The following is an 11107-nucleotide window of genomic DNA, read 5'->3' as shown; positions in this document are numbered from 1 at the left end:
AAAATAGATAGAAACATATTTTTTGTTAAGAAAAAAGTAATTAAGTACTCAACTCCGTGAAACGGAAAGAGTATATATTTATTTAATGTTTTGATTTAAGCAATTGTATGACTGATTCAACCAATTGAACCATGAACCAATAAATGCACTAATTCGCTTACCAATCTGATTTTTAAAACATTGGTTCTTACAGTAATTTAACATTAAATTGTTGTCGTTCAAATTAAATATTTATTTAAGAAAGTTTATATGAGCTCGCCCGTGAGGGTTCAAGTCAATACTATTAACAATAATGCTCTCTCTGACCAGACGAGCACCAACCATATTTATACAAGACATTACACATGATTTGACATTATTCAATTCAAACCTCTTTCCAGGCACCATGCTACCTAAGTATACAAAGGGACTTTCAGGATATCAAAAGAGATGAATAAAACATAAAGCAACAAATAGTCCAGGTCATTGAGGATGTGGAAGATTGACTACGTTTTCTGCTATTAAGGTTTCTTCAGGTCCGTGACTGCAGTGAGCATTGAAGAGAAATCAATATCATCTCTCAAAATCAAAGAAACTTAGAAAAAGTTTCGATCTGAAAGGATAAATACATTACCTAAGGTAGCTTAAGGCAGACATCCTGTAGAGGCAGGTGAATACCAATATGTGCAATCCTATTGTATTGAAAAATGCAAAGGTTCTTGCATACCTGCCAGATCTCATGTCAGTTGGGATAAGGTGATGTTCAAGTCACAGCTCATCACCTCATTATCTCAGACAACAGTGGTATCAGGAATATAATTGGATCTTAGAAAAATCTGGCAAAATTTCCGGGTTAGACTAATGTGCAGTGTGGAGATAGACAGATTATGTTGGGGAAGGTTGCAAAGTCATGTGGTTTAATATGGTAGAGATAAAACAGAAGGAAATAACCTTTATAAAAGCTGGTGAAACATGGGGAAAACATATTTTTTCTCTCTTTTGGTGAAACCAAGACCAGAAACAACCGTAGTTTGAGTGGCAAAAACTTTAATTCCAGGAAATTATTTTTAAATAATAATGAAAAAATGTAATAATATTAGTAGTAATAATAGCTAAACTCCAGAAGTACCAATTTCTCTTTCCACTGAAAACATTATTTTCTAAGTTATTATTGTCAAAATATTAACCTCAAAAATAAAATGAAGAAAAAATCATGCACAGCTACATCACCATTGCAGTCGGTGTTTTAGTTTGCATCTGAAACAGCAAGCAGCAATGTCTATAAATTGAGCAAGGCAATGGAGTAAGGTAACACCAGAATACACATGAGAAACAGAATATGTGTAACCAGAGTTACATTATTTTTATATCAAAAAGATAAGGACGCATACTTGTTCCCTAGAAGAAACCGCCCACTGCTGAGGGTAATTTTATCTCTCAATCCTAGTTCCTTGTACCTTTGATCTCTTTCCTGTTTTGCATTATCATGAAAAGTATAAAAGAAAATCAGCTAGAATATACATTAAAAGAGGGTACAGAATACACATAATGCAACTCATAGCTATAGCTTTGATTTTATTATGCCAATAGGAAAAAAAAAAATTAAAGTCTTTGGCAGCAACCACAAGCAGGAATTATAGATAAAGATGACTCACCTTTTTTGAAAATGCTGCAAATGGATTAATATTGCCCTTATATATCTTTTTATACTTTGATTCAACATCAGAACTAAAACCACTCTCCAGATCTTCAGCATACTGAAAATAAGTACACAGATTATTTAAGATATGTATATTTGGCTTGAAATATAATGTAGTTATCTTATGTCAGCACCTTCTTTGATCCTCTAGACACAACTTTCTCAGAATTATAATCCTGAACATAACGTATTTTCCCGTAGAGTTTGACATTATCTGCCTTTGTTTTCTCAAGCTCGGTGGTAAGGATTCCAATCTTCTCATTCATTATTCTTATTTCCTGAAGACAAAATTAAGTTATCAATTTGAACAGCAGAAAAGAAAACTGAAAGAGTACCAGAAACATGTTACAGCCAATGTACAAATAAAAATGTTCAGAGGAATGTAGACCTCTTCAGTCTCCCGCAAACGTGCCCGGAATCGATCACGCTGGTTGCATATCACCTTAAGCATAGAGTTTTGGTCTAAATCAACAGGAGCACGTCTTTGTTCTGCATTCTGTCCCAGGAAGCATTTAGCTTAAAAAAGTTGAACAAAAAGGTCACATGTGTACATAAGCCACTTGATGCGACAACAATCCAAGATTTTACATGCTTCTTACTCTAAACCATGATCATGTGTCCTCTTTAAACAAGATACACACATATCTCTACAAAATGGAGCTCTTGCAGCTTAGAAAGAAAGAACTTCAGTTTGACACTATTATTAAAACCCTCCATCACCCTTTTAGCATAATTATTGTCTATACACTTATGCCAAATGTTAAAATCTATGTACCTCATAACCAAGTGCCAGCACATTTAATAATGATCAACTCTTCAATTTTCTAAGAAGGAAAAAAATGTTTCTTTGCGTACCAAAATTGACTTCGTAATTACAAGTTACAACAACAACATATGCTTTTTTCTGGTTCTCTAGTGCTCATTAAATATGTAGAATGCAACAAACAACCCAAATTTCATAGACTCGATTAGAAATAATATTAGCTCCCATCCAGAAAAAGCTCTGACAAGTGGGGACACAAAGTAGTAGATATATTTGATGCCTTGATGTCAATCATCCGAATCATATGCAGTTATACAGAAGGAACTAGAATATCACAACTCACCTCGACTTGATTTGTCCCTCCAGATTTCGACAGGTCCCAGTCATTGAAGAAACCGCTCTTTTTATCATTGGAACTGCAACCCTGTATTTAAAGGAGTTAATCAGAATACTTGGTGGTGGTGACCTATTAATGCCATCACTATGGTATAAGAAATTTTTTAAAACACTGGCAAGACAATCCCAACCCCTTGATAAGCAACACCCAGTGGAGGCTTCATACTTCAATTAGGAATTATCATCAAACATATAGTTGTAAGTACCAGCAGTGCAAGTCCACGAGAAGAACTGAGAAAAATAACTAACCTTTAGTATATCATCTTCAAGTTTTTGTATAAGCCTTTGTTGTTCATCAATCTGTGTTGATAGGTCTTTAATCTTTCAGCTGCTTCTAGGAGAGAGGACGTTTCAGCAATTTTGACCTAAGCATAAGGAGACAGTTAAGCCAACTTTTTCATACTGAGACTGAGCAATTCTATTAGTCAGCAGTCACCTCAGCAATCCATTTGGTGAAGTGATAATTAATTGTATTTCATTCTTTCTTATTAGTCTCAAATATTAAAAGAAAATTAATTAAATAAGTTTCAAAATGTTGGAGGAAGAAAGATAGATAACCCAGAGAAAATACCTTTAGAATTTGATATTTAACAACTTACATATACTCCCTGAATATAACAAAAAATCAAACTGGTTTTGACTGAATTATTTGGCTTGTAACAAGCTGAAAAAGGGTTTCTATTTTTTAGCCAGTAGAAATGTACCAATTGATGGCTCCTGGTTGAACAGGATCATCCAGTCTGGTTATAAATGTTGCAACTTCTTTATGAAAATGATCTAATAGCCTCAGTTTCATATTATCTGTTTCTCCTGGAAACTTCATCTCATAGTTAGTATGCCAGGGCCATAGTAACAAGTATTACATCCTCAGACTCAGATGTACCTTATATTGAGTCAGTTCGTGCTCCATTTTTCGATTCTTGTCCAGAAGTAATGACTCCAATTTGCTCATCTCTTCACCGCTTGTAGCTGTTTCCCAATCCTCAGCTTCAATTGAATTATAGCCAACAGCCTACGAATGTAACAATGATCGTACAACTCCAAATCAATAGAGTAACTTTGGTCATATTTCCAAAACAATATTCTATACAAAATAGTAGGCATAAGAATTTATTTAACTAAGCTCATAAGTAGGGCTACCCATTTAATTTCAATAAAATGCTTAGACAATACCAAAAGTTATTGTTCACTAAGTCTCAGTCAAGACGTTCTGTAGGAAATAAGTAGAGAAGTCTGAGAAAGATATTCCCATGCTACATTTTGAGAAGCCAAAAATTGGATGCTTGTTATACACCTTGATAAAAAAATAAAAAAAAAACTTTTCAGGCTCTCATGGTTCACATATAAATTCAAGTTTAAGGTTTACAAATTGTTATGTTAATAGTTAAATGTTTCTCACTCCCAGCCTAAGGACCTTTCAGACTTCATCTATGTACTCTCATTTACCCAGTCAAAGCATAAGAAGCTAATGTTAGATTCCTCCATAGTGGTCAACTGGTCATGTTCACATCACCTGCAAAATTTTTACTTTCTTGCGCAAATCTTCAACTAGTTTTTCAGTTGGTCGCGTCTGAATCTCCTTTTTCAACTCCTCAAGCTCGAATTCCTGAGAATGTGTTACAAGAAAGAGATAGATGAATACAAATTGAAGATATGTCTACGAAAAATAACTTGAAGCATTTGCAAAGACAAATGGAAGAACGAAACTGTAAAGTAGAAAAGTTGTAAGTAATTGGAGAACACTCAAATTTTGGAAAGAAAATGAGGGCAGGATTGTTAATGACAATATCAGTCCTACTGCAGAGATAGACCACCATAACCGGAATATAATCGAACTCAAGCAAGGTTGTAGATAGCAGGACTCAAACATTATCTCCTCTACTGTCAAATAAGATTAGTGACAATTAAATTATTTTTAATACTGGTCATGGCTTATATCTGACACCCTAACTTGTAGTCAAATAATGCAACTGCATGACAAATTTTATCAGACCCTGGCTTATGCATGATTCATACCAAAAAAACTGACCTGCTAGCAAATAGTCAGGTGTAAGAATATTTCCTGCTTGCCTAGGAGCTAAGTGAGATTCAATATATAATCGATTATTTGATATTTCTAGCTTCCACTTCCGTCTGTCTCTTTGCACCCATTCAAAAGCAGCCCTCTTAAAGTGATATCGATTACTAGGAATGGAAAGGATGGTGATTGGATCCAAGTGATTGCTGATTTCTAGACCTATTGCATTATCTTTTAATTTGTTTTAAATTAAGTTAGGATTTCATGGGACTTGAATAAATTAGGGATTGATTGAATAATTGAATTAATTAGAGCAAATTTAATGGGATTTGTCTACGACACTCTTATATATTATATAGGGGAGTTTGAAGAATGTATCCAGAGAGATCAAAGTTATTATCTACTCCCTCCGTCCCCAAAGAATATGCACTTTGGATTCGGCACGGGTTTTAATATAAAATTGGTAAAGTAAGAGAAAGGTAGAGAAAAAAAGTAATTAAAGTATTGTTACTGGAGAATGGGTCCCATCTCATTAGAGAGAAAAGACTTTCCAAAATTAGAAAGTGCATAGTCTTGTGGGAGGGACTAAAAAGGAAAGAGTGCATATTCTTGTGGGACGGAGGGAGTATTTTATTTCCAAGTTCTGTTGGTTCTACTTCTTGTTTACAAAAGCTTGATAGTTACTTTCTGTTCTTTATCTTCGAGTTGTTTATTCACTGGTTCTTAACTGCCTTATCACTCCATATCATAAAGAAGTAAAAAACACGTCATAAAAATAAAATGCAGTTGTAATCACCTTTTCATTGAGTAAAGCCTTCAACTTCTTTAGCTCATTCAAATTATATTCTCGCTCATTTGATAGTGTTGTCTCAATGTTGTGCAGTTCTGTATTCAGTTCAGAGATTATCTTTTCCTTTGCACTAGGAGAATTCTCAAGTATAGTGTTTGCATCTGAACTATCACTACAACACAATCACCAGATTAATCGAAAGAAAATACATGACACAAAAAAAGGCACCTACAAGTCCTAGAGGCCAGAGCAAAAAGGAAACTTACATAGCATGACAACTAATGAAGCAGAAAATGAGAAGAAAAAAAATCAAGCCAGCATTTAACAAGCTCCCTCCCGTTCATAATGATATGGGTGATCACTATCAATTTTTCAGGCATTGGTTGATAAGAATAGTGTTACCAACTTTTACCTTTAATTAGACAACAATATAAAGAATTGACCCATCTAACTATGTAGTTCAAGATAGAGCGTATATGACAAAATGCCTATCTCAGACGATTTAATTCTTTAATTCCCTCAGGCATCAGTTCCAATGAAAAGCATGCCATTCTCCTAAAAGAAACAAAATAATACAAATAGGATAAGGATGCCTTTAATCTTTTTAAGAAACATCACATTTTCCTTATATCATGACTAGTCCCCATCAGTTACTTGCTCAAAAGCCGCAATGCCAATTACTGCAGATATTTTCTATCATCCAACTTCAGATATGATTATACAAAAGTCTTAGGTCCAGCAGTTTTTATGTGTATTTGGCATGTTACTCATTCCTTACCACTAAAAGAAGTCAAACTTTAAGAAATACAAAAGATGGAAGCACAATATTTTGTAATTTGATGACTTCTGACTTGCGGTAAGAAAGACAAAAAATACTCCAAGCGAGAAAATTATTTATGTATTCGTTACACCAAAAACATACCTTCTCTTATGTCCACTCTCTTCATTAGCTGATTGTAACTGAGAGCGCAGAAGCCCCTGTTAATAATGCAACATGAGCTATCAATTAGCACTGTCCACATTTGAAAGTTGGAAAAATCAAAGGAAACCTCAATTGAATTTTCTTGATTCTTTATCTAGGCATACACAAATAATACCCAGCACTATGCCACACCAATAATCACCACCATTTTCAATGATAGAACTCTAAAGATATGTAAAATTTTCCATGTGATCTTATGTATAGTAATATTGCTTGTCAGCTCAAACAGAGTGGCATCTAAAACAATCCCAGTAATCTTATCTTATTGTCACACAAGGTATACTATTAAAGGTCACCTTTAAAGTTACAAGATATAGAACAAACTATTCATTAGTAATGACTAATGATATTATCTGGAAAATGGCTGAAAAATTTTTGAAAAACGAAAGCATCGCACTACATAAGAATGTAGGCTCACCTTTTCTCTCTCAAGGCTTAAAAGACGTGTCTGAGCTTCTTCAACTTCATCCATCAAAAGATTAACTTCTGATTGTTTCGTAGCTCTATCCTCATCTGTGCTTAAACAAGTACAATTGTGTATATTGGTTCTGGTAACATAATAAACAGATTCTTAGCTGCTTATTAGTATGTGGATGTAATATTAAACAGTACAAAAGAAGGCAGAAATCTTATAAGCATTCTGACCTGATTGGGCACGAAGTTCAAACAACTGGCTCTGAGCAAATTCATGAAGTTTCCGCATAGTAGATACACTTTCTTGAGCTTGGCGCAGTTGATCTTGTAACATTCGTTCCCTGAATTATCACAACAAATGGCACTCAACCTATGGGAATTTATAATAACTGAAAGGTTGCACATAAAGATTATCCTCGATACGGCGTAATATTTCTTCTACCATCTGTTTGTGAGAAATATAACCACTATGATCAGACCTTATACTCGGCAACTAAAAGTCAGCTATGGAGCTCATAGAATATATAGTACCTTTCTTTTAGAACTTCCATAGTTTTCTGATTCTATCCGGCCAAATTTCGTTGCTTAATCTCAACAATTTCTTTCACTTTTTCCTCCATCTTCAAGACCAAGAGAGATAAGCTAAATGAAATGAGGAAATAAAAAAAAGTGTATGCTAGTCACTCAAAAAAAAAACTAAACAGCTGCAAGCTTTTCTGGATAACAGAGAATTTTGACGGATGCCACTAAAGTCCATACCACAAATGATTGGAAAAAGATGTCTTATAATTGCAAAAAAAATGCCAAAGATTAAAAAAAAAAGATTGACACAAAAAATCCACTCGTTTTAGCCATCTGAGCCTAACAAAATATCAACACACATAATCTACCAACAAAGGCACTGAACCCATAGCCCCATACGCCAATCAGTATTCCTCCATCAATATGGGGGGGTTGAGGGAGTTGGAGTTTTCAGCAACAATTGTTCTTTGGTCTAACAAAGAAAAACCCCTCACAAAATGCTTTCTTGAGATAAGAATTTTAAGTCCCTTCAGATAAAATGAATGTACATATCTTTCATATGTCTAAGCCTTTCTATGTCAAGCTTAAATGAAAAATCCTATTATGATCTATGACTTATTAATCATTTCTTTGTTAGATTTGAACTTCTCAACAATTACAATAGTAGCTTATTTTCCTTGTAGAATGAATAGTGTAATTCATGATCAACACGGCGGGTAAGTTGGTACTTCCACATGTCTAAAGCGACCCAACTACTGCAGCATGAAAAAATGACATGCAAGTACTTACTATTGCTAACATCAAAGAGCCTACTTAATGTTGAACACGGAGATATATAGTGACCTGTTGTTCTAACTGACGGGTGCGCTCTTCAAGTCTTCTTATTGTTGCTTGTTGGTTTTTCAGGTGAGTTGATTCAGTGTGGAATTCCTCAAGCTCAACCTTCATCCTTCTGTTTTCAGACTCCAGTTCAAACAACTTGGCATCCTTCTCCTATATAAGAAGAAGAGAAGGTGTCAAAATAGATACAATTTAGATTAATTAATAACCAATGAGGTTTTTTATAGCAACATCACACATGGATGTGGATGGTAGCGTTGAATACCCATGGACTGCCTGATTAACCCAACTTAAAATATAGAGAATTCATGTGAAGCATGCAGGCATGTTCAGTTTCAAAACTCAAAGTTTTATAATCCCTCCGTCCCAAGATAAGCGAAGTCACATTCCTTTTTGGGATGTCCCACTATAAGTGAGTCATTTCCCTTTTTAGCAAAAAATCATCTCTCTTACTTTATTATCCACCTACTTTATCCTCTCTTTACTTCTCTACTTTTTCTCTGTCTCGTACTTTACTTGCTCTACTTCAACTCTTTAAATATCAATTCCTTAAATCCCATGCCCAAAAGAAGTGCTTCGCTTATCTAGGGACGGAGGGAGTATGTTAATTACTAATCAATTCCACTTGTAGTTTAATGGGTCAATTTGGACCCAAAGTATACAGATTCAAACTAACTAAATGATTCCATAAGAAAAACTAAGAAAACGATTCCTGTGCCACTATGCTTCGAAATTTCAAATATCAATATCATGAGTAATTACTTAGCACATAATTTTTATTATTTCATGATACAAACAATGTTTACCCCATGTTTTGGTTAGTGTAACTGGATCCCCCAAAATAAGAGTAAATCGAAAGGACCAGTTCATGGGTACTTACTGCAACTGAGTTTAGAACTGGGTAAGGATTCGGAGCTTCGTAAAGTTTCTGGTAAATGTTGAGAAAATAATTTTCCCCAAATTTTGCTCTCTTGGTAAGTTTATCAACCTCTTCTTGATAACCCTTAAGTAAAGAGTTGAACAATTTCAACTTCTCTTCATTTGAAGCCTTCTTGAAGTTTGTTACAAGTTAACTTTCATATGGTGACAAACAGTACTGTACATGTGTCCATGATCTCGATCAGGACAGGTGATCACTAAAAGCACAACATATGTCTAGGCAAAACGTGGAGGCAGCATGAGAACGCAAAACATGCTAAAAGTGGAAGAGAATACCTCTAGTGTTCTCTGCAAGCTTCCTACGATTCTTCTTACTGTTCTCCTGATTCTCTGCAATTCTAAGCCCCTGTTCATCCAGGATAGTCCTTTCTTTCTCTAAATCAAAATCTGGAAGGATCAAAAGAGTTTGTTGTAATTTATATAATCACACACCAAATATCTTTTCGGAAGTCCACGCAGATAATAAAATGTAGATATTTGTTCCCATAATCATCACAGAGGTCAGTTTAAGAATCCCCTTATCAGCATAGGGCTTATGTTGCATAACCACACAGGAGATCAACAACATTAAGAAAATAGAGAAATGTGAATTAGTCAAAGGTTTGCTTGGGGTTCGGTACCGACAGGGTGAAAATTCAAGGGTACTTGTTTGAGAATAGGTAAGTATGAATTAGGAACTGCATCAGATTGAAGAGTCTTCTCAGGTTTACGCATTTTGGTACATTCTCATTAGCTACAACTACGAAAGGGAGAACTATCCTAGTTAACAGTACGAACTGAAGAAGATAGTTATGAAACAAATTTAGGTTACAATGGATTATATGTGAAGAGTACCTTTCCAGAAAGTAGCAACAACAGAAACAGGAGCAGAGGTCAATGATGAGTTCGGTTTTTCTCTCTCGGATCCTCCTCCACCACCACCTTGCAAACTGTCCATTACTGATTACTGATCTCAATGTCCGGGGCTTTTAGTCTCCCCGATCACCCTCCTCCTCCTCCTCCTCCTCCTCCTCCACTTCCACTTTGTAGGCCTTATATTGCTGATCTCAATGCACACGAAACCTCAACTCTTAGATAATGGAAGAGAATTACCGTGATGATGATGATGAAGAAGGAGAATTCTAGGGCTCTTGTCAATTTTGATAACTGATCTCAATGTCGGGCACTCAAAACCTCACTTCGTTTCACCTTATGTTCAATTAAGATTTATTAAAGGTTAACTAAATGGTTTTATACTTTAAATCCTCCCGAGGCCTTCGACAAGGGGATCCCCTCTCCCCATCTTTATTCATCTTGGCGGCTGATTATCTATCTAGAGCCTTGGATCGAACCATCCTTGGCAATAAGGACCTGAGGTTCTGTACTGCTAGGTATTCAATGGGTATCTCACATCTTGCTTATGCGGATGACATAGTTATTTTCACGCAGGCCAAGAGGGCCTCCATCCGGAAAGTCATGGGCTGCCTCAAACATTACATGGCAGTTTCTGGTCAGAAGATTAATGAGGGTAAGAGCAGCTTTTACATTGGGAAAAAACATGCTAGATCGGCAGCAGGGGTCACAGCAGAGGGAGGTTTTCAGCAAGGTTCCTTGCCGTGTACTTATCTTGGGATTCCCATATTCAATGGTCGGAAGAAGACGAGTTTGTTTATGTTTCTTCGCGATAAGATATCCCAAAGGATCCATTGTTGGAGTCACAAGCATCTCTCTTTTGGAGGCCGACTCACTTTGGTTAAGAGTATCCTTGAGGCAATCCCGGTTCATAT

The 11107-nt window shown here is 35.6% G+C and overlaps 1 pseudogene; it reads right to left on the bottom strand.

The window, feature by feature from the left end:
• Positions 1-283: 283 nt before the first annotated feature.
• LOC125190770 lies at positions 284-10278 on the bottom strand (annotated as a pseudogene).
• Positions 10279-11107: the final 829 nt, after the last annotated feature.

This window comes from Salvia hispanica, chromosome 5 (genome assembly GCF_023119035.1).
Source record: "Salvia hispanica cultivar TCC Black 2014 chromosome 5, UniMelb_Shisp_WGS_1.0, whole genome shotgun sequence".
NCBI lineage: Eukaryota > Viridiplantae > Streptophyta > Magnoliopsida > Lamiales > Lamiaceae > Salvia > Salvia hispanica.
The sequence above is the reverse complement of the archived record's forward strand: the minus strand, read 5'-3'. Positions and strand labels throughout refer to the sequence as shown.